The sequence below is a fragment of the Lissotriton helveticus genome, chromosome 1_1 (genome assembly GCF_964261635.1).
Source record: "Lissotriton helveticus chromosome 1_1, aLisHel1.1, whole genome shotgun sequence".
NCBI classification, from domain to species: Eukaryota; Metazoa; Chordata; class Amphibia; order Caudata; family Salamandridae; genus Lissotriton; species Lissotriton helveticus.
The window spans coordinates 1,662,759,771-1,662,783,296 of NC_136057.1; the positions used below are offsets into that span (position 1 = coordinate 1,662,759,771).

A 23,526-nucleotide genomic window follows, 5' to 3' on the forward strand; every position below is an offset into this window, starting at 1 on the left:
AAATGCACCAGCACCCTCCAGTAGTGGAGTGTCCCTTGCCCTTTTTTTATAGACTTTTGGGGGGTGGGATTTGGGAGTTGGGATCGTTTTGGGACGTTTCAAAGACAATCGTTGGGGTTAGGGTGGGTCTTGAGGGAGATTATTTTGTTAGGGCTACATAAATATACATTTTTAAACTTTATCTGACCATACCTGTTTTTTACTGCTTTTCAGTCTGGTGGGTGGGGGACGGGGGTGTAACAGTAACTTTGTTTTCCTGAACAGTCGTAGGACTTTAGTAGTACAACCGTCAATCTCTTGTCTACTCCGAAATAATACTCCATTATACTACCTCCCACCAAACGCTTATCTTACCTGTAATTTGTGTTAGAAATTAGGGCTAGGCCCAGGGCTGGCTCCACGTGAAATGGGGATTAACGTTGTCAATCCTGGGCGGGTGACATTTCCTCATTGCGGTGGTACTAGTGGTGTGACACAGTGGCAGTTGCATGCCTATGGAAAAAAAGAAAACGAAACCTTGTTTGTCCTTACTGTAGCATTACAACGGTTACGGTACGATCGAGAATATAGCAGGTGACAGTACACTAGAATAGTGCCATAATGTAGCCTAACAAATGGTAAAGTATTTGCTTGCAAGTATAACTAGTACTTGCGTTGAATTTATTTGACATTGGCTACTACTACTAGAAGATATAGTACTGAAGCTGAGTAAGTCTAGAAGATATCCTCGTATTCCTTCACCAGCCTGTTGCTATGACCTTATCCTCCCCAGCAAGTGTGTGGAATTATTGATGTCATTTTAGTCAGACATCAAGCAAAACAACACAGCCCGGGGGAAGAGGGTTAGGGTTTGTAAAATGGATGGGAATGGGGGTTTCTTTTTGGGTAGGTTTTGTTGAGAGAAGAAAAAAAAAGCAGAGCATGGACAAACAATAATTGAAGATAAAGACAATCTTTGGTTACAAACTAAAGCTAAGCACATGCAGTCACACTCATAGAATAAAACAATGGATACTGTATCTGTATTGCGTATGTTGTTGGAGTTGTCCTGTTGAATTTGGTAAGTAAGTTGCATGCAGCAAACAATTCCTCTTATTGGCGACACTCCTCCATTCCAGCTGACGCTTCGTCCATCAATGTTGGTGACCACTGACAGAAGACACCCTGTCCACTGCCTGCCTGGCGGATGTTGACTGAAACCCGGCCTGTAATTATTGAACGGAAAACAGGAAGTGCTATTACAATACCACTGATAAATAAATAAAAGGTATGTACGCTGTGTGGTTCAAAAAGTGACACTTTGATTTCCCTAATAGACAGTACAATATTTTTGAAATTGCGTGCTCTGTCTGAGTCACTTTTTTAAGGATAAATAAGTATGGCCAAAATATTATAGCGGATCTTTCCCCTCAAGGTAGGTGTACTGTAAACTGTGTTTTAGAACAAAATTTGACCTTCCCAGCAATGCTCCCACCAAGACCCTTACTAAAGCCAGTCGCAAAAATGTAGAAGAACCCCAATCAGATCTCCAAAAACGATGCCTAGCAGAAAAATGGTTACAAAACGTACTTTGAAAGTAACAGTAGGCCCAAATACAGACCGTGGATTGTATTCAAACCACTTGCAAGCAAGCAAAAGTATCCATAGCCAGCATCGCTCCAACAGTGCTCTACAACACCAGAACTGCGTTGCAATAGAACCCCCCGAAACACATGCAATCCTGCTGCTAGGGCTAACCCTAACGAACCCTAACTTACAAAAAGTGCCAAAACTGGTGTTTCCTTATGGATTTTGTCCAAAACACTTCTATCCGGTATTAGACCTTCCCAGGAATGCCCCAGGCAAGACCCGCCAACCCACCCGGAAAAAACCACCCTGACAACACCCCCAAACAGCGAAAAAGCTAAATCTCATACTTACAATATCTCTCCGCCTTCGGTCCAAACGCGGCGCTGTGCAGCTAGGTCATCATCATCAATCATCATAACTCCTGTTTTCCACCACGGATTTCCTGAAAAGCAAATGCAATCAAGATTAGATTGTCGCAGCAGTGCTTCGACAGAGACCCCGGCCGCAACTCACCCACGAACAGCAGGAAGCCCCCCAAAACGCTACATTGAGCAAGATGACAGAAGAAATAGCAAAAAAAAGGCTGTTTCTTAAGGATTTTGTCCAAAACACTTCTATCCGGTATTAGACCTTCCCAGGAATGCCCCAGGCAAGACCCGCCAACCCACCCGAAAAAAACCACCCGACAACACCCCCAAACAGCGAAAAAGCTAAATCTCATACTTACAATATCTCTCGGCCTTCGGTCCAAACGCGGCGCTGTGCAGCTAGGTCATCATCATCAATCATCATAACTCCTGTTTTTCCACCACGGATTTCCTGAAAAGCAAATGCAATCAAGATTAGATTGTCGCAGCAGTGCTTCGACAGAGACCCCGGCCGCAACCCCCCCACGAACAGCAGGAAGCCCCCAAAACGCTACATTGAGCAAGATGACAGAAGAAATAGCAAAAAAAAGGCTGTTCCTTAAGGATTTTGTCCAAAACACTTCTATCCGGTATTAGACCTTCCCAGGAATGCCCCAGGCAAGACCCGCCAACCCACCCGGAAAAAAACACCCTGACAACACCCCCAAACAGCGAAAAAGCTAAATCTCATACTTACAATATCTCTCCGCCTTCGGTCCAAACGCGGCGCTGTGCAGCTAGGTCATCATCATCAATCATCATAACTCCTGTTTTCCACCACGGATTTCCTGAAAAGCAAATGCAATCAAGATTAGATTGTCGCAGCAGTGCTTTGACAGAGACCCCGGCCGCAACCCACCCACGAACAGCAGGAAGCCCCCCAAAACGCTACATTGAGCAAGATGACAGAAGAAATAGCAAAAAAAAGGCTGTTCCTTAAGGATTTTGTCCAAAACACTTCTATCCGGTATTAGACCTTCCCAGGAATGCCCCAGGCAAGACCCGCCAACCCACCCGGAAAAAACCACCCGACAACACCCCCAAACAGCGAAAAAGCTAAATCTCATACTTACAATATCTCTCGGCCTTCGGTCCAAACGCGCCGCTGTGCAGCTAGGTCATCATCATCAATGATCATAACTCCTGTTTTCCACCACGGATTTCCTGAAAAGCAAATGCAATCAAGATTAGACTGTCGCAGCAGTGCTCCCAGACACCAAAAATCACCCACAAACACCCGGAACCCCGCCAAAGAGCACCCCAAAGGCAAGCAAGTCAGCAAAAACGGCAAGAAATTTCCACCTCATATTTGGTCCAAAACACTTTTGTCCATTATTAGAGCTTCACAGCAATGGGCCCAAATCCGTCAACTCACCCGCAAAGAAGTACAACACCCCCACAAGTGCTGAGTCTTTCTTCATTGGGCGTAATCCAGCACTCTGCTTTGAGGGAAATCGCAGTCTGGAGGAGGAGGATAGAGGAGCATGTTCTTCAGAACTTGTGAACCTGAGGAATGTAGACTGCGGCACCTTCAAATCAATAAGCAAACAAGTGAAGACAGTTCTGATGATGGTCTTGTTTTTGGGATTAGGTGATTAAAGTTTGAATTAAATTAACTGTGCAAAACAAAGAAAGAGAGACACACAGCACACAGGAATAAAAGTGAATAAGGACGAAAAAGAAAGTTCTTGATTGATTGTCTCATTTTCAGGGCTCGGTGTCAGGGAATAAGAACAAGATTTTGTCATCATACTCTGCGAATTCAGGCAGGATGAGGTCAGTGCCACCGAACAGAGAACAAATCCCCTCATCTACGTTGCCGTCCTCCTCGTCTTCATGCGGCGTGCTTTCTCGTACTTTGTAATCTGGTGGTATGAGGTGCTGATTCATCTTGATCATTTGTCAGCCGCTCCACATTTTTGGGCGAGAGGCGGCTCCGATTAGGAGTTACAATGCCACCAGCAGCACTGAAAACACGTTCAGGAGACACACTAGCGAGTGGGCAAGACAAATAGTTTATAGCCAGGTTGGAGAGCTGTGGCCACAATTGTTTTTTGCCATGCCAATACTGCAATGGCTCATCATTAAGAAAGACCTCTGTTGAGTCATTCATATAGTCCTGCACCATCGACTCAAGGTCATCAACGGTTCCTCCACTTTGCTTACTTTTTGCTGTGCCTTTGACATTTTTTCGAGAACCATACCCAAGCAAACTTAGCCAATCCTCCTCAGCAGCCACTGTTAGTGTTGTGTGTGGTGCAGAAGATGATCCAGTTGCCGGTGTCTTTAACGGCTGAGAGGTCACTTGTGCCCCAGCCACAGGTGCAGAAGTGGATTCTTGTGACTGGGGATGGCCTGCTGATGCTGCTTCTCCTTCAATAACCTGCCGTTCTTTTTCAAACCTCTTGGCTGACAAGGCTAACCAATGTTTGTACTTTTGAACATCTGCATCAGCAAAAGGAAAGAATGCTTCGCCTGCCAGCGCCTTTTTGTAGCGTGGATCCAGAATAGTAGCACAAATGTAATGCTGTTCTGACTTGATTTTTTGAAGACGTTCATCACCACGTAGGCGCTCTAATAATTTCTCAGACAAAATAAAATGGTCTTTTTTTTTTCATCTTTTTCAAACTCAGAAGACACCGCCATCAGTTGGTGCTCCAGCATGCACAACAATGGGATAGCTTTTCCCAAATTACAGTCCTCCCGGCTGACTGCACGCGTGAAGAACTCAAAAGGACGAAGCATGTCTGTCAGGCTTTTAACTATGTCCCATTGCGCCGCACCCAACCGCATGTCCTCCTTCTGAGATGTACCCTCTGTGAAGAAATAGTGATCGAGTACCGTATACTGCTCATACAGACGCTCAAGCATGTAGAAGGTTGAGTTCCAACGTGTTGCCACCTCCTGGATGAGTGCTTTCACTGGCATTTGACGTTCAAGTAGCAGTCTCCTCAGATGCTTCCGGGCCTTAAAAGAATGGCTGAAATGGTTGCACATTTTGCGGCAGGTGGCCATTACCTCGAACGCTGGACTGTGTTTATCACTCAAGAATTTTTAAACTACCAGGTTGATACAGTGCGCCAAACACGGCACTCTAAAATAGTCACCCTGCCACATGGCCTTAACTACATTGGCGCCATTATCCGTGGAAACATAACCAATCTTGCGTTTTTGGGGGGATAGCATTTTCAAGACCTTTTTGTCAAACTCTTCCAAAAGGTTTTCTGCTGTGTGACTTTTCTCCAAGCCAAACATGGCTAGTGTTGCATGTTTCCGAGCAGCTTTGAAAACTTTGTCCGGGTCAACACCTGCGTTTAGCTTTGCTTTAACATCTGAAAAAGAGACCCAGTGTGCAGTGATGCACATGTAATCAGCGCCTGCGCCACTGGTCCACATGTCTGTTGTCAGATGTATTGTGTGAACAGCACTCTTCTGCAAAGCTGCCCCAATCGCCTCCAGCACATCTTCATGTAGTGCTGGAACCGCAACTCTGGCAAAATAGAACCGGCTAGGATCCTTCCATTTAGGGCAGAGCGTTGCCACTAATTCTAGAAAACCTACCGCTTCTACAAAAGAAAAAGGGAGAAGGTCCACAGCTAGCATTTTAGCCAGCTTAGTGTTATACAGACGCGTCAGTGGGTGGTTGCGTTCATATGGCACGTCTGAAGTAAGCATTGTTCTAATGTTGCCCTGGACCAAGCATTTACGGGCTGATAATGACTTCGTTGACCCAATTTTGCTCGCTGGTGAACTTTTGTGCGTTGGTGTCTCACTCGCTCCAACACTCTTAGTGTGCCTCACATTGGGTGTGCTGCTGACAGGGGTACTGGGTGTAAGGGAAGTGTTTGACACGTCTTCTTCCTCCTCGTCATCATCAGATGAAACATCAACGTTTCCTTGAATTTGGCCTTTCTTGATCGCATCTAGGTGCGCAAACCATTTGACAGTGTGCTGTCTCCTAAGATGACCTCTCTGGCCTCCGGTACCATAGTTGGTACCTGGCTTACCACGACTAACTGCAACCTTACAAAGGGTACAAATGGCAAACTTTGGATTTTTTGGACAAACAGTAAAGAAGTCCCAAACTGGGGACTTGAAGTGTCTGTGGGACCTGGAGGAGGCGGCGATACTGGTGGTGGTGGTCATGAAGCTAATGCCAGATGAAGTGGAAGATCTGGATTGCCCAACTTTTGTACGTTTTGCACTTTCACCGCCACTAATTAAGGTCGAGGTTGACGGAGGTCTCTTCTTGCCAGAAAGAAATATGGAAGCGGGACGAGTTGGTGTACTACTTAACTCCAATGATTGTGGTGTTTCCACTGCCTCCTCATCGACAACATCATCATCATCATCACGCTCAGCAGCTCTTCGGGCTAGGGTCAAAATGTCTGTTTGCTGCATGCCCGCTGGGGCTGCAGTGACCTTTATGATGACTGGGTCGTCGTTGGCAGAGTCTTCATCAGCAGCAGTATCCGCCACTTCTTGTTGAGCCTCATCACACTCCATAACTCTGAGACTTTGGACGAGCTTCCTTTTACGCTTAACTACCTTTGTTGGATCATGGTGTGCCTCACTCTCAGACGGCTGTGGTGCTGGTTCCCAAGTTTGATCCGTATGATCAGAAGGAGGTGTGCTTGAAGAAGATGTAGACACCACCCTTGATCTCTTCCTTGCTAGGGGTGTGGAAGACAATGAAGGATCATCAGGAGGAGTGGCTTCCTCAAATGATACCTCGCCTTGATTGTCGATTTCCTGATGTGCCCCTACTTCGGGAGGAACAACTATTGTGGGCACTTGTGACCCTCCATGCACCTCTGCTTGCGCATCTCCTTGCGCTGCCTCTCCTTCCACATGTATTTGGGCTTGTACTTGCACATGTGATTGTTGTTGCGGCTGTGGTTGTTCAACACTCGTCAGATGAGCTACAACAACCTGTGTTGATTGAGGGACATTGCTGCTGCTTTCTTGCGATGAGCCAACATCACTGGTCGATGGTGATTGAAGAACTATACTGGCTGCCTCTGCAGCACTCAAGGGCTTGGACTGAAGTTGGCGTGGTGGTGGTGGTGGCACTGAGCCCAATGGAGCGGGGGTGCTGCTGCCAGCTTGGTCCCCAGCAGATCCCGCTGCTGCTGCAGGCATACTTTTTTTTTTACTCCAAAAAAAAGGGGCGGCCGGCACACCAGTGTCCTTGGTAACTTGCTTCTTCTGCTCCTTACTGGCACCTTTCTTGCTAGAGGAGCTACGGGTTACTTTTTTTGGGGCCATCTTCTTCAGAGCAGGTCAGCAGGCAGCAGTTGCACGAGTTGCAGAGGGTTCTGTGTCCAGACGTGACGTCGCGTGACGTTATGCTGCACACACACACCGCTGCAGGACTTCTTCCTGGCACTGGTGGTTCTCTTGAGTCTTCTTGTGCACCTAAAAGCAATGGAAGACAGAGGAACATCAGTTCAGTTATACACCCCAAAAAATCGACAAAACACAGAAAAATGAGCACAATCCCATGCCATCCATGATGTTTACATTGAAGACACCCCACAGAAAGACTAGGGACATGCAAGTATGCACCACTCACTACCCCTGGGCATAATGGATGAAAAGTAGGCAAAATAAGTGCAGGCCTCAGACACTGCCTCTCCTCAAAATGGCCCCTTACACCCCAAGCACATGTTGCCTGTACCAGCCAGCACTCAAGATGGCCACCACCACCACCCACATGGCCAGTCCACATCAACAGTACACCCCCAAAAAACAGAAAAACAGCCAGAAATCACCACAATCCAATGCCATCCATGATGTTTACATTAAAGAGAGTGAGACCAGACCACACCACAGGCACACTCAGTCCATGCACCACCACCCCTGGGCAAAAGGCCACACCAGCAGCCCCCAAAAAACGACAAAAAACAATAAAATAAGCACAATCCCAGCCCATCCATGGCCTCAATTATGTTTAAATTCAAGAAGACACCCCACAGAAAGACTAGGCCCATGCAACACTCACCACCCCTGGGCAAAGGGCCCTACGAGCAGGCCCAAAAAACGACAAAAAACAATAAAATAAGCACAATCCCAGCCCATCCATGGCCTCAATTATGTTTAAATTCAAGAAGACACCCCACAGAAAGACTAGGCCCATGCAACACTCACCACCCCTGGGCAAAGGGCCCCACCAGCAGGCCCAAAAAAACGACAAAAACAATCAAATCAGCACAATCCCAGCCCATCCATGGCCTCAATGGTGTTTAAATTCAAGAAGACACCCCTCAGAAACACTAGGCCCATGCAACACTCACTACCCCTGGGCATAATGGATGAAAAGTAGGCAAAATAAGTGCAGGCCTCAGACACTGCCTCTCCTCAAAATGGCCCCTTACACCCCAAGCACATGTTGCCTGTACCAGCCAGCACTCAAGATGGCCACCACCACCACCCACATGGCCAGTCCACATCAACAGTACACCCCCAAAAAACAGAAAAACAGCCAGAAATCACCACAATCCAATGCCATCCATGATGTTTACATTAAAGAGAGTGAGACCACACCACAGGCACACTCAGTCCATGCACCACCACCCCTGGGCAAAAGGCCACACCAGCAGCCCCCAAAAAACGACAAAAAACAATAAAATAAGCACAATCCCAGCCCATCCATGGCCTCAATTATGTTTAAATTCAAGAAGACACCCCACAGAAAGACTAGGCCCATGCAACACTCACCACCCCTGGGCAAAGGGCCCCACCAGCAGGCCCAAAAAAACTACAAAAATCAGCACAATCCCAGCCCATCCATGGCCTCAATGGTGTTTAAATTCAACAAAACAGTTGTATCATGCACCCCTAACCAACCCTGGTCCTACTGGATACTATGGCTACCCACAATATAATTTATTTAATGTTCTGAAAAAGTTCCAAAATTTTACTTGCAGCAACTGTAATGCCCCAAACAAACTTACTTGTGAAAGTTGATTTCTAATCCAAAAGTGATCCAAAGACAGTCAAAAAGGCCTCAAATCCAAATATCCAGCAGCACCCACAAAAAGTAATCCTTCCAGCTCCAGATCCAAATGAAAGTGACCAGGAGATGGACAAAGCACTGGGAGGAGCCTGCTGGACAGGAACAGGAAGTTGGAGACTGTGGGGCACTTCCTTCCTCCCCCCCCCCAAAAATGGACTCCTTGCAAAAAAAAGGCCATGCAAATGTCAACCTGAGGAGTGATTCTGATAAAAATCATAATTTTCTGAAGGTTTATCCTGTTTGCTGGTGATTTTCTTGTGCAGAATTGCAAAAGCTCTATTTCGCGAGTGCGAGATTGTTCCTTTCCGCCGCAACTACGTGTTCGCAATTGCGAACTCTCGCGAGGTGTGCTGTGCAAGGTGGCAAGCCGCGATTACGTATTCGCGGGCGCCAAACTCCCGCGGGATCAAGCAGCAAGATCCAAAATGGCGCGGCACTCGCAAAGAAAAACAACTCGGCAAACGCTAAATGACGGAAAGTGAACGCCGTGCACCACGCCGCGCGCCGCAACCAAGCAAAAAATCTGCCGCGAGCGGATTCACGGATTTTCGACAAATTCGCGAGAGTTCGCGGATTGCGAATTTGCCGAAAATCCGAAAAATCCGCGATCGGAGCGGATTTTACGCCCATGCTTACAGAAACTGCTATGACCCACATAATTGACGACACCCTTCAAATCCTAGATCAAAACGATACTTGCCTCCTCATCCTTCTTGATCTCTCTTCAGCATTCGACACCGTTAAACATGAGAATTTACTCGAACTATTAAACACAAGAATGGGTCTATCTGGGACTGTTCTCAAGTGGTTCACTTCCTTTCTACACAACAGGTCGCAGAAATTCAAGAGCAACAATCTGATGTCCTCACCAATACCTGTTTCGCTAGGCGTCCCCCAAGGCTCCTCCCTATCCCCAACTTTATTCAACCTAGTATGGAACCTCTCACCTCCTTGCTGCAAGCATCCAATGTACACTTTCACATGTACGCCGATGATACCCAACTATATCTCAAATTACAATCCCCCAAAGACATCCTGCTCCTGAACTCAACGATCAGAAGCACCCAATCCTGGCTTGCCGATAATCACCTCAAACTCAATGTTCTGAAAACTGAGTTCCTTCTTATCTCACCTCCCCCTAAGATCTCCACCACTCAAAATTGGCTTACACACCTAACTGCACTCAATGTCCAACCCACCATCGTGGACTCAGCAAAATCTTTAGGCATAACACTTGACACCAATCTCAACATGCAGCAACATATCAGCAAGGCAACCAAGGGAGCGAACCATCAAATCAATACCCTGAGGAAACTTAAACCCTTCCTCCCTGCCAAAGACTTCCAAAGTGCAGTACAAGCACTAGTCATCCCTCGAATAGAATATGGCAGCAATGCCCTCTGTGGACTCCCCTAACTACTACCGCACCCCTAAGAGCTTCTCTAAATGCTGCAGCGAGACTCATCACTGGGTCAAAAAAGCACTCACATATCTCCCCTGACTTGAAACTCCTGAACTGGCTGCCTTTTGAAGCCAGAATACATCTGAAAATCGCCTGCATGACGCACAAGGCTATCCACCCGAGCTAACCCGGCTATCTCACTCAGAAGTTGACAATCTCTGGCGACTCTAGAAACACCAGAGGCACAAACAATCTTCTGCTGAAGCCTCGAAGATTCCGGAAGGAAAAAACCTATAAACGCTCCTTCTCAGGAATGGCACCCAGGATCTGGACTCACTCCCTCCTGAAACGAGGCTTATCTCCTCCACTACACTGTTTAAGAAAGAAGTAAAAGCTATCCTCATGGCTAAACACACTTGAAGTATTATTCGAAATCTTTTAAGACTCTGCACTGATCTGTACTACTTGTTCGACCCCTGTGCTTATATTGTTTTACCTGCATTATCGACTTACATGATCCTCTATGCTCCCACATATTTGTAATATTAGCATTACAGATGTACCTGTTTGACTATGTTCCCTCATGTTCCTCCTTTCTATGTAAAGCGCTCTGATATCTGCAAAGATCTTGTTCGCGCTATATAAAACTTTCAAAATAAATAAAAATAAATAAATGTTTTATGGTGCCAAATTTTGGTTGTATATTTGGCACCATTTGGCGTGCTTCAGGACCAGAAAGTGAGGTTTCAGTAGAGGAGGTGCTGGCCACAGGGGGTGGGTTGTTCTGAAGTTCCTGTACTTCAGCGTGGGCTAAGTTATTGGGATGAAACCTCTCCATGTGGCGGATCATGGTAAAATTACCAAATTAATATTTCTTTAGGGGATTGCCCCTGGAGAGGACTGAGACACAAACTAGACAGGTGACTTTGGGGGCGTTCACCTTTTTTTGGCCTTCAGGGATGGAAAAGAATTGCCAAATATAGTGCACTTTAACGTGCCTTTGCCTTGGTTCTTCAGGCATGAAGCGCCTTGATTGTTCCTCCTCCTCCTCTTCTTCCTCTTCTTCTTCTTCTCCTCCAAGGAACTGTGGTGGTGGACCTTCTTTTCTTGGTGGTGGTGGTGGTGGTGGGGGTGCAGCAGCTGCAGCTACAAGTGATGCCATTGCAGTGATCAAAAATAGCTCTTGCTGTCTCAATGAAGAAAGTTAGAATGAGGAAAAAAGGAGGGGGCTTTCATCATTTGGAGAAAACAAATGATGAGAACCAATGAAAAGTGTTATTTTCAGGTCACATGACCCGACACATGACCCGGTGCGCTTACGTTACGCGCTCCGGCGCGCTTACGCTATGCGCACCGGGCCACGCTGCGGAGCGCTTCCGGGTGCATATACGAAGCGCGTCATAAGACACATTGTGCGGCAACGCGATACGTCGCGCTTACGCGACGCGCCATAAGACACATCACGTGGCTACGCGATACGTCGCGCTTACGCGACGCGTCACAATATCGTTTTTTCGATCGCGGCAATAGCGCTAACGGGACGCTCCCCGGTACGCGCCCCAGGGCGCGCCGTAACATTGCGCTTACCCGTGCGTTCACCGGTACGCGCCCCGGGAGCGCCCCAGGGCAAAAAATAAAACATTTTAAAAAAATTACATAATTATACAATATAAAATTTGTTATAAAAAATATTACTTTTCATACCTATAGAGATTTGCTATTAAAAAAACATTGAAATTCACTGAAAAAACCATAGGTTTCACACCAGTTATAGTTAGGAATTAGCATTTAAAAAACCTATTAAATTCACTGAAAAAACCATAGGTTTTACACCAGTTATAGTTAGCTGGAAATTTTACTCGCATAAAACCATTGAAATTCCCACGTTATAGTTAGTTGGACTCACTATAACTTGCGCGTGCAATGCACTGCTGATGACGTCACATATTACATCACTCATGACATGGTCAGTGACATCACTCATGACATCACTGATGACACCATCCTTGTGACAGAGTGACAGACCTCCTTTCACTGAAATGTAACCCTTGAAACACATATTCAAAAATAAAAAGTAACATTTTCAAAAAAATGGAGATACCCATACCAGTTACTACAACCAATTGAATAATTCCACCATCTATATACACATGCACTGATTCACCAACAGTTCTATATAGTTACTCATACATATACTCACTCATCATATGTAGTGATACACCTATACATCCTGTTACACACCGACAGTCATCCAAAAGTTACTCACACACATACTCACACATGCAAATAAACTATTGAACATCCATTTATTTGCATATACAGCTATACACACACTACCACTTTACTTCAAAGAAAACTTACACATACTTACTCTCTTAAACAATCACTTATAGAAACGCATACTAATTTAAATAGGAACTCTTACAATCTCTTACTCTTAGATATACTCACTTATATACATCAATATTCACATACACTAGATTAAAACATATGTAGTTACTGATAAAGAAACTAGTGAGACACTCATTCACTCAGTAACACACACATATACACAGTCATCCACCCATACAGTCCTGCACATATGCTGTCTTCAAACCACATACAAAGAGAGAGTCAGTCATTCATGCATCTATGTGCTAAGTAATACCTCCACCAAACCATACAAACACTCATACTGATACTAAGAAAAACATCTAATAACCTATATACATACACATGTACCTACTCACCAACCCATGCAGCCACTTATACACAAAGTGAAACACTAATTAATATATTTAAATATTTAAACATTACTCACTAATATTTATTTTTCAAAAAGACACACATTCACTGGATGGTGTCATCAGTGATGTCATGAGTGATGTCACTGACCATGTCATGAGTGATGTAATATGTGACGTCATCAGCAGTGCATTGCACGCGCAAGTTATAGTGAGTCCAACTAACTATAACGTGGGAATTTCAATGGTTTTATGCGAGTAAAATTTCCAGCTAACTATAACTGGTGTAAAACCTATGGTTTTTTCAGTGAATTTAATAGGTTTTTTAAATGCTAATTCCTAACTATTGGTGTGAAACCTATGGTTTTTTCAGTGAATATATATATATATACATATATATATCCATATACCTTCTTTTTTGCATAATTTATGTGTCACTCTATGCCTACAAGGATATATATATGTATGTATACATATATATATATATATATATCAGGCACGCAACACTCATTGGGCTCACTGGGCTTCAGCCCCCCCCCCCCGTCGTGTGTGTCAGCCCGGGCTGACACAGCTTCACGGCTGGCGACGTTTTAATTGCAGCCGCACCCGAGTACTTCACAGGTCTGTAAAAGACCATTTAAATGTAAATGAGGCTTTTGTTATGTTTTTAGCCCTTCTTACATCCACTCTGGTTACGGCTCGAAGAATTAGCCCCCCCCCCAAATCTTTTTCAGCCCCCACCCCCGAAATTTGACTCTAGTTGCCCGCCTGCCTCCTGTAGTCGCCTCCACCGACACACCTCTGCTGATTGTTTAAAGTGGGATTGGCTGGGATTCGGTATTCTCTGGTGCATTGTAAACCCAGCCTGATGGCGTGAAGCGAGACTTTATTTGCTGGGAGGTGTGAAGGTTTTAACGTGACAGTGGAAAGAAAAAAAAATGGACTACCCAGAATCGTGAATGTCCTGAAAGCTGTCTCCACTGAAGTCCGTAAATAGGCAATAGGCGTTACGTGAATAAGGAAATTATGCAGTATTCTCACGTTTCCCCATTCCTTGCGCTAGAAATGTCCAGTTAACGTTTTCTCTGCATTCTGGTTCTTGTAGTCCTAAATTTGTAACGGGATGAACACTTCTATAAGTGCCTGAATTTACAGAAAAACCTTAACTGGAAAAGCTACTCGCGCACAGAAACAGGAGGCCTGAAACCTGCTTGAACGTTGTGTAAATTGCTTAGTTTCAAAGAAGGGAATAAAGGAAGCGTACTCTTTTATCTGCAGAACTTCTGCTGTTTGTAGAAAATCCACGTTCACGAGCAGTTGTGAAAAAGTGGGTGTTCTCAAAGCTGCACTATAAAAAGAATGTACGTCTTCTGCTGAATGGGAATAGTGAAGCTGTTGGTGGAATGGCCAGGGGACGGCAGTGCAAAATGAAGGTACACAGCTACATATGAGTGTACATATCTGCCAGGCGCGCAATGCCCATTGGGCTAAAGGGGCTTCAGCCCCCCCCCCCACCACCACCCCCCGTCGTCTTCTGCAGCCCGGGCTAAGATTATCATGACCGCATGACACTTTACTGACACGCATTAAAATAATTAAAGCATGGAAACCTTTCTTCCCCAGTTAAATTTCTATTTAGGCTGCGTGTAGCATCGGATGCTTTAGCATCCGAGAATGTGATTTTAATTACCCTTTCGGAGAGGCCCAGAACCAACCCCTGCCAGCCCGCCTCTGAAAGGTTTCAAAAGCCCTCCCTGCCCCACACCTCTTGTTTTGTTTGAGACGGGCTGCCACCGAGGTGATATCCTTGCCTGAATGCGGGGATTTCACCTAAGCACTTTTGGTGTGTTGAATGTGTATTCAGTTGTTTTAACAAGGCAAGGCAGCAGCTGCTTTGAGGGGAACATTGGCCCCAGACGGAGAACTATGCTTGAAGATAGGTGGTGCATGTTGTTTTGGGCACATTTCAACGGTTGTTTTAAGAGAAATGGTACATGAGCGTCAAGGCACCTGGGACATCATGGGCATGGTGTTAGGATCGAGATTCAGTATGGACGAGACTGCATAATTGCTGTCAAATTCACTCAGTCTCCTATGATGGTGAATATCAACAGTGGTTGAGGTGAGGTCTGTCACTGACACTTGGGAGGAAAAAGGGATAAGGCAGAGAGAAAAGGGAGACCCCCCAAAAGATCACCACAAGGACGCGCCAATCAATGCGTTGCCATGGTCCATCTATCAGAGGGAAAGTCTGGAGTAAGTTAGAGAAAATATGATCAAATACAAAGTAAGAAATGTGAACCAAAGGATCTCTACATTAGCACAGAGAATTTTACTGCTAACATTCAGAACAAGAGTGTGACCAGTCTCCCAGCTGCCTGAATCCAGCCAGAGAACCTAAGAGAAGAAAGGCAGGATACTTTGCTGAGGTGGAAGACACTGTCAACCCCATAGAAAGAAGTGAAGTAGCTGCAAGCTCCAGATTCAGGACTACAGAGCCAACCCCATACGGAACAAAATAAAACTGTAGTGACACAAACATGTGATAGAGCATCATGGAGTGAAGGTAACTCACCAACTGCTGTCGCAGGTGAGAATACTCAGGGGACTGTGGCTCTTATTCTATCTCTGCTCCTCCCTTCCTGGGTGTGCTCTCATAACCAGTGTTCTACCAAATCTGTGCCATGAGTGTTTCCATCTTTGTGACCCCAATCTATACTGTCAACCAGTGCATCCTTCAGCTATAGCCTGTTTGGAATTCTCCTTCGACCGGACAGATCATTCCTACCAATTCTGACACTTTTCATCAATAGTTGAGATACGTTAATGCAGAGGGAAGGCCCAGTCCTCACATAGTCATTGTGTTCCAAGAGAGACACACAATGCAGGGTGTAATATATTGTATTTGTAGAGCACTTACTACCCCTATGTGCGATGCTGAAGCACTTGTCCATGCGAGTAGCAGGTTACACCTTATGCGTGTGTGGTTGGAAGAGTGTTGTCTTTGCTTTGAGCCTCTGTGGAAAGCGTCTCCATGCGGTGCATGATGAATACCAAGGTGCAGTTTTGTAATGCAGAATCGCTACTTCTGTTTCTCAGCTTGGCCTGAGCATTACCTGATCCTGATTGTCTGCCATTTTAGCTCCGCCCCCCTTGATTAACTTTAGCCACGCCCCTTATTTGCTATGTTAGCCACCCCCGAAGTTAAAACCTAGTTGCGCCCCTGATATATAAAGAAAGGCTCTAGAAAACTTAAGAAATGACAATTCCTTAGTCATCAAAAAATCTGACAAAGGGGGGAATGTGGTTGTTATGTCAAAGATCAAATACATTGAAGAGGGTTTAAGACAACTAGGAGACATCACCAATTACAGCAGAAGCAATCGTATGGAATACGAACAATCATTAAAAAGCTTGAACACTCAGTTAAATGAGTGGAAAACGAGAGGTTTGATAGAAAGTGAAGAATTTAGGTTCATAGACTGCAAATATCCTAAATTACCGGCCTTGTATCTTCTTCCGAAGATTCACAAGGACGCCAATAATCCCCCCGGGAAACCGATAGTTTCCTCACGAGGGAGTAATTTAGAAAATACGTTGAGATACGTAGACCACTTCCTCCAGGGACCAGTTCAAAAACTACCAGCATATATAAAAGATTCAGGGGATTTCCTGAGAAAAATAGGAAACACAGACTGGGAACCGACCTACTCACTATTAACATTAGATGTAGTGGGATTATACACATGCATCCCACACAGACAAGGGTTGGATGCATGTGAACACTTTCTATCAGAAAGATCAATCTCTTATGTGGAACATACACAGATGCTGCTAGAAATAATGAGAACCTGCCTTACCCAAAACCTCTTCCTATTCGAGAATAAAATATACAGGCAAAACCTGGGCACTTGTATGGGAACATGCTTTGCGCCATCCTTTGTGGGGCTTTTTATGGGCCTGTGGGAAAAAGAAGTAGTTTACAGAATGCCCACATACGCTGAGAAAGTCGTCCGATGGTTACAATACATCGACGACATCTTTGTCATATGGAGAGGAACAGAGTCAGAAGCAGTTACCTTTGTAGAAACCCTCAATAGAAATGAATATAACTTGAAATTTACTAGTCATTGGGGCAAAGACAATATGGAATTTCTTGATTTGAAGTTAAGAGTCACTAATAACAAACTGGAGAGTACCCTGTATAGAAAGAGCACGGCAGCGAATAGCTTACTACATGCCCAGAGTTGTCACCCCAGTGCGCTCATTAGAAGTATCCCGATGGGAGAACTATTGAGGGCAAAGAGAAATTGTAGTACACTGCAAGGTTACATAGAAGAAGAAAAACTGATGTCTGACAGATTCAGAAACAGGGGTTACTCAGAGAAGATTATCAATAGAGCAAAGAGAGTAGTGGCAGAAAAAGATAGGGAGACTTTGCTCCTAGAAAGAACGAAGAAAGATAAGGAAGAGAACACAACCCGATTTATTACTACATATAGTAATCAATCATACATGATCAGAAAAAGTCTGGCCAAGTTTTGGCCAATTCTGAAAACCGACCCAGACATCAGAGACTATTTTGATCTATTTCCTCAAGTGACTTTTAAAAGGACTAAATCATTAAAAGATCAACTCTGCAAAGCAGTGGAAACCTAAAACCCGAAAATAGCTGGGATACAAGGCTTCTACGCCTGTAGAAGCTGTAAAGCTTGTAAGAACAGTCGCAATAAAAAAGAGGTCACTCTATCTCCAGGAACTGAAAAATTCCAAATAAAAGAACACACATCCTGCAACACAGAATTTGCGGTTTACGCTTTATTCTGTCCGTGTAACATGTGTTATGATGGCAGTACCATCAAAAAGGCTAAGCTCAGAGTCTTGGAACATTTAGAGCGATAAAGAATGGCGATAAGTCATACCCGATCGCCAGACATTTTCAAAGCCAGCATAATCAAGACACATCATTACTAAGCTTTTGTGTGTTGGATACAATCAAGTTTGATGAAAGAGGTGGGAACAGAGTCCAAAACCTACGGAGGCTTGAGTCAAGAATAATCATTCAGTACAAGACAATGACTCCGTTAGGGCATAATTGCGACGAAGAACTTGAAGTACATTTGGGTTAATCTGTCAAGAATGAAATGATTACTGATTTGTTGTATAATAGGGGACAAAAATGACTTACATCACTAAGAATTGGAATTTGAAAGATCATAATTCGGTTTTAGGGGCTTAGAAGCAGTAGTCTACATGGTATCCAAATTGCTAATAAGAATTTTTGTCTATCTATTGTGATCTCTCCTAGATAGAAATTTTAGAAGCAAATTTGTTCAAATAAGTATAGATTAGTCACAGGTTGTTTTATTTATAATCTTTATTTGTTTCCTTTACTCTAGAGCACATGAAGAAAAGAAGCGGTAGAATGTACAGATACTGAGAGAATCTTTTCACGTATACTACATAAATCGAGCAAAATGTGGTGAATTGGGGGAATGAAAAGCCCACTAGGGCTACAAAACTTTTCCTAAGTTGTTCGCTAAGAATAAGCGAAAAAGAAATTATGATAAGGGGATATAAATAAGGCATTTAATCAATGCGGTGATGTAGAGTTAGGATGCCCACTGGGGCTGGATACCTTAAAGTCACTAGAATCTGCCCGGGTTAACAAAAGGACTAAAAGTTAATTTTTCGTACACAGACGAAAATAACTCAAGTGAAATTAAACTTGTATAATTACCTCTGTTTTCAATTATACCTTGAAATCCCCTAAACCATTCTGTTTCGTTATTTGCACAACTATCACATGACTATATAAATTGCACTTTAAATGTTGAAATTTACTCGTGAGCAAGGGTCATAGACCCGAAACGCGTAGAGTGATTGCCTTCAAACTTTCTAATGAAAAGGCTTTTGGGAGATTTAAGTGTTCGTGTGCTTTCTTCGAGGGATTATTGAAGAAACTTTTGACTCTATATATATATATATATATATATATATATATATATACAACAAACAATTCCCCAATCTTCTATGATTGAAGAACCGGCACTCGTGATCACAGGTATTCTTCCATTTATTGCATGGTTACATTAAACACAAAAAAACGGGAGCCGCTACACTGTAGAAGCGCCCGTAATTCAGGCAAAACAAATCCCAGTTTCTAAGTCAAGAAACTCCAGCTTTATAGTCTCGAAACACACTAGAAGGTTCTGAAAGGCTCTCCTCTGCGCCAAGGAAACTTACTGGAATTGACCACTTTCCATGCAAGCATTCCAGAGGCCCAAAGAGTTCCCTCGTTCCCTCTGCACTCTCACATGTTCCAGCCTTTATCTTAACAAAGCTTACGAAAGTCTCTGGCAGTACAGTCAATAAAACAACCTTGAATATGAATAATCTAAACAACTTGAGTAATCTGGGGGCCTGCCTGTGTGCACAAAAAGCTCGATCAAGACAGTCAGAATTCAAGATGACATGAGGGCATGTCAAAGCCAATAGTAAGAACTTCATAACACTTCCCTATGTACAACACAATGCATATTTGTGCACCATTGCCTATAGCATCACACAATTCATATCCCAATGTACTGCATAATACACATTTGAGCACCACTGCTTATAACACTGCACTTCGAGACAAGGAAGTACATTCCACACCTCTCTCTCTCTCAGGATTTCAAATGCATATCCCACACGTTCTGTTTCTGGCAAGGCTGTTCTACTCTGTAAAACCCACATGTACCAGTGATCACACCAGCAGTGCACCACCTATCCCTCTTTTTGTCTACTCTGTAAAAGCCCTCTCACTTTAAAACTACAAGATTACATAAAAGACATCTTCAAGACAAGAAAGGCACATGCTGGAGAAAATTATGCCGTACATTCAGGCTAGGGTAAAGTAAAACACCAAAATTCAATTAAAATAATGGTAGTCAAAGGTCATCACATGGTTTCAAAACATGTGAGTGCCCCCAGGTAAGAATAACCCATTCATCGCCAACCTCATGGAAATCATTACAGCAAATGCCAATGATATATTCCTAGGAGACTTTAATCTTCACTGGAACTATCTTAATGACACTCAGGTCAGCATCCTTAGAGACATCCTAGCCGACCAATCACTCACTCAAGCCTGCACTCTACCAACTCACACAAAAGGCTCCACGCTGGATTGGATCATCTCAAAGGAAATGGCGGTCAGGCTAACTTCAATTGCTCCTTGTAACTGATCATACCACCACGCTATTACCTTCCTAATACTGGGCGTACATAAGAAAAGATCAGTGCAATTAGTGAAACTGAAACTATGGCTCAGGGACACAAAAAGCCTAGACTATAAGACGCTGGCAGCACGATGCGAGAAGGATCTCCCCCTCCACCCAAGCTATCAACTGTCAGTGAACTCACAGAGCACTACAACCCAACAAATGTCTGGTATAATTTACTCACTAGCCCTGTTAAAACTAAAAAGTAATCAGGTTAAAGACAAAAATCCCTGGTTTAATGGGTCCCTAAACAATTAAAGGAGAAATCGTGGGCTAACAGAAAGAAAGTGGAGACAACTCCTCTCCTTCCCCCAGCTTAAACTTCTCAGAAAGACCAGAAATGCGTACAAGAAGAGCATTCTCAAATCAAAAAAATAATTCTTTAGATTGGAACTGGAGAACGCTAAGAATAGACCTTGTAGCTCTTTGAAATGGTAAAACAGCAATCAAATACACTGACAAAAAACCTCTAAAGAAGCAACAACATCCCTAATAAACTGTGATGAGTTCTCCTCCTTCTTTTCAACCAAAATCAACTCTTTGGGACACAAGCTGAATTCAGCTGCTATCGTCCGTTCACATCAATTCAACATCTCTACACACTCCCGCCAGGCAGTACCCAAAAAACAAGCCCGCTGGACTACTTTCAAGTTATATGATGACCATATCATCTCTAAAAATTCTATTGTCCATAAAACCGAACAACCACTTCAATCACCCACGCTCCTACAAATGCTTGTCCGCAACCAACCAATTTATCATACCCATCTGGACTATAATAATCAATGCTTCCCTAACACAAGGGTCCATACCACGCTCTCTAAAAGCTGGTCAAGTCATCCCCATTAAAAAAAAAAACACACTGATTCTGCGGTACCGAACAATTTCAGACCAATATCTAATATTCCTCTACTAGCGAAAGTACTTGAGAAATGTGTGCAACAACAACTTAGCCAACACATCGCCACATTCAACCTGCTAGACCAGCGGTACTCAAAGTACGGCGCGCGGGCCACTTGGCCCGTCAGACCTTTCCTTGTGGCCCCCATGGAAAACAGCAGCAGTCACACACTCGGCTCCATTACTGCTATTGTGATTCCTCAGGGGTAGCATAGGCCGAGAAAAGGTCAAAGGGGCATGCGCAGACAATCAGTGTCTTGCTTGCTCACCTGCGGCCCCCGCCCTCATCTGCCGCTGTGACGTTGTATGCTTGCGTCGCGGCAGGAGAGGCTTTTAAAAGAAGGTATGCAAGTTGCTGCCTTTCTTTACCAGCCTATCTCCTCACCTACCTCGGACTCACCACAGCGCCAGCGGAAACAGTGTATGCCCAGCTGAGACGAAGCTCATATTCATTGTTCCGGGGCACCAATTGCCACGTCCTCTCACCTCTGAAAGTAGTAATTGTATGCCAGTGGCACCCTTGTTGATCCCCATATTTTGTAGTGCTCTGTTGCTCACCTGCTTGCTCTTGCTATAAGCACCCACACAAAAGGGAAAGATATCCTTTGGGGTTTTCGAGGGGGGGTCAAAATCTTGGGCAGAAGAGTTAGGTATGTATTTCTTTTGGATTTATTGCGAGTGGTTAGGTTTTGCATACTAAGTGCATGCGACAGTAGATGGCGCTGTTGCTGCATTCTGGGAGTGACCAATTGTGAGTTTCTTATCAGCTGAAATTAACATTTTATGCAAGGAGTTTTTTTTTTTTATTTAATGCGTTTTTTATATAGCGCGAACATTACCCGAAGGTGTCAGAGCGCTTTGCAAAAGAACCAGTTGTTGTTCTCCCCGTGTTAACAAGCAGGACTTTTAGTGGGCCAGGTGCTTAAAAGCAGGTGCTGAGACAGGTCGCTAACGGGGGCTCCATTTTCAACCTTCAGGGTGAAAAAAATATATATGAACTCGGCATCAGCACCACTGCTCAAAAAGCCTTTGTCATTTCAAATCGACTCGTTTTCATTCTTTCAGTCTCATCATTTCAGACCTAAAACATTTTCAATATTATATACAACAAAGCCATAGTTTTTGCTTATTTATCATATGCAATTACAACCACTGGGGTCTCCATTTTCGCCCTCCGGGTGGAAAAAAAAATAAACCTCAACTAAACTTCAGCACCACTGCACAAAGACTTTGATGTAATTCCAAATAGGCTTGTTTTAGTTCTTTCACAGTTTCATCATTTGAGAACTGAAGCATTTTTGATTTTATATAGTATATACAACAAAGCCATAGTTGTTGCGTATTTATCTTATGCAACTAACAACCATCGGAGTCTCCATTTTCGCCCTAAGGGTGAAGAAAATAAATCTCAACTCAGTAGCAGCATCACTGCTCAAAGATTTTGATGTAATTTCAAATAGACTAGTTTAAGTTCTTTCACAATCTCATCTTTTCAGAACTGAAGCATTTTCAATGTTATATATTATATACCAAAAAAAATAGTTGTTGCTTATTTATCTTATGCAACTTTGGGGGTGATTATAATGGTGGGCGGATCGCCACTGATGGGCCGGCAGTGGCGATCCGCCCGCCATCCCCACTTGATTTACTCCTCGCCATATTATCATGGCGGGGGTACCGCGGTGGATGGAAAGTCCATCCACAGCTTTATGTGCCGGTCGGCAATCGTTACGATTGCCGGCCGGGCGTACTTCGCCACTAATATGGCCATCCATATTAGGATGGGTGGGGTAACTGGCCTTTCCATGGCGGCGTTGTCGCCAAGGAAAGGCTGGTGGGGATTGGCTACGGGGGCCCGTTGCAGGCCCCCTGGGGGGTGGGAGTGTGCACTTGGGGGTACCCATGGTACCCCCCCTGCAGATCCCTGTACCAAGTGGCAGGCACCGCGTGATGCCTGCCACGTGGTGAAGGGAAATGCCAGGCATGCCCTTTTACAATTGCAGATGGTGCTGCAGCCAGCAGCACCATCCGCAATGGCAAAAGGGCAGGATGGGCCCGCCAGTATGGTGGGCGCATCCTAATTGGGCAGGTGGGACCGCCGCTCATCTGGTGGTTGGTTCCATCTCAATATGGTGGCGTGCGGAGTGATGTCCGCCCTCCATCATAATGAGCCCCTAACAACCATTGGCAAAGCCAATAGTCCTGACTTGTTGCAGGTATAATGTTACTTGTTGTATTTGAT

General features: G+C 44.4%; 1 long non-coding RNA gene across 2 annotated transcripts in view; it reads left to right on the top strand.

Annotated features, from left to right (window-relative positions):
- LOC144830394 (uncharacterized) overlaps positions 1-18,882 on the top strand; it is a 232,424-nt gene extending 213,542 nt beyond the window's left edge. For both annotated transcript variants that reach the window (XR_013610956.1, XR_013610955.1), the window contains one exon: positions 18,519-18,882. This is a non-coding gene — a long non-coding RNA (uncharacterized LOC144830394). The remainder of the gene's footprint in view (positions 1-18,518) is intronic.
- The last annotated feature ends 4,644 nt before the right edge of the window (positions 18,883-23,526 follow it).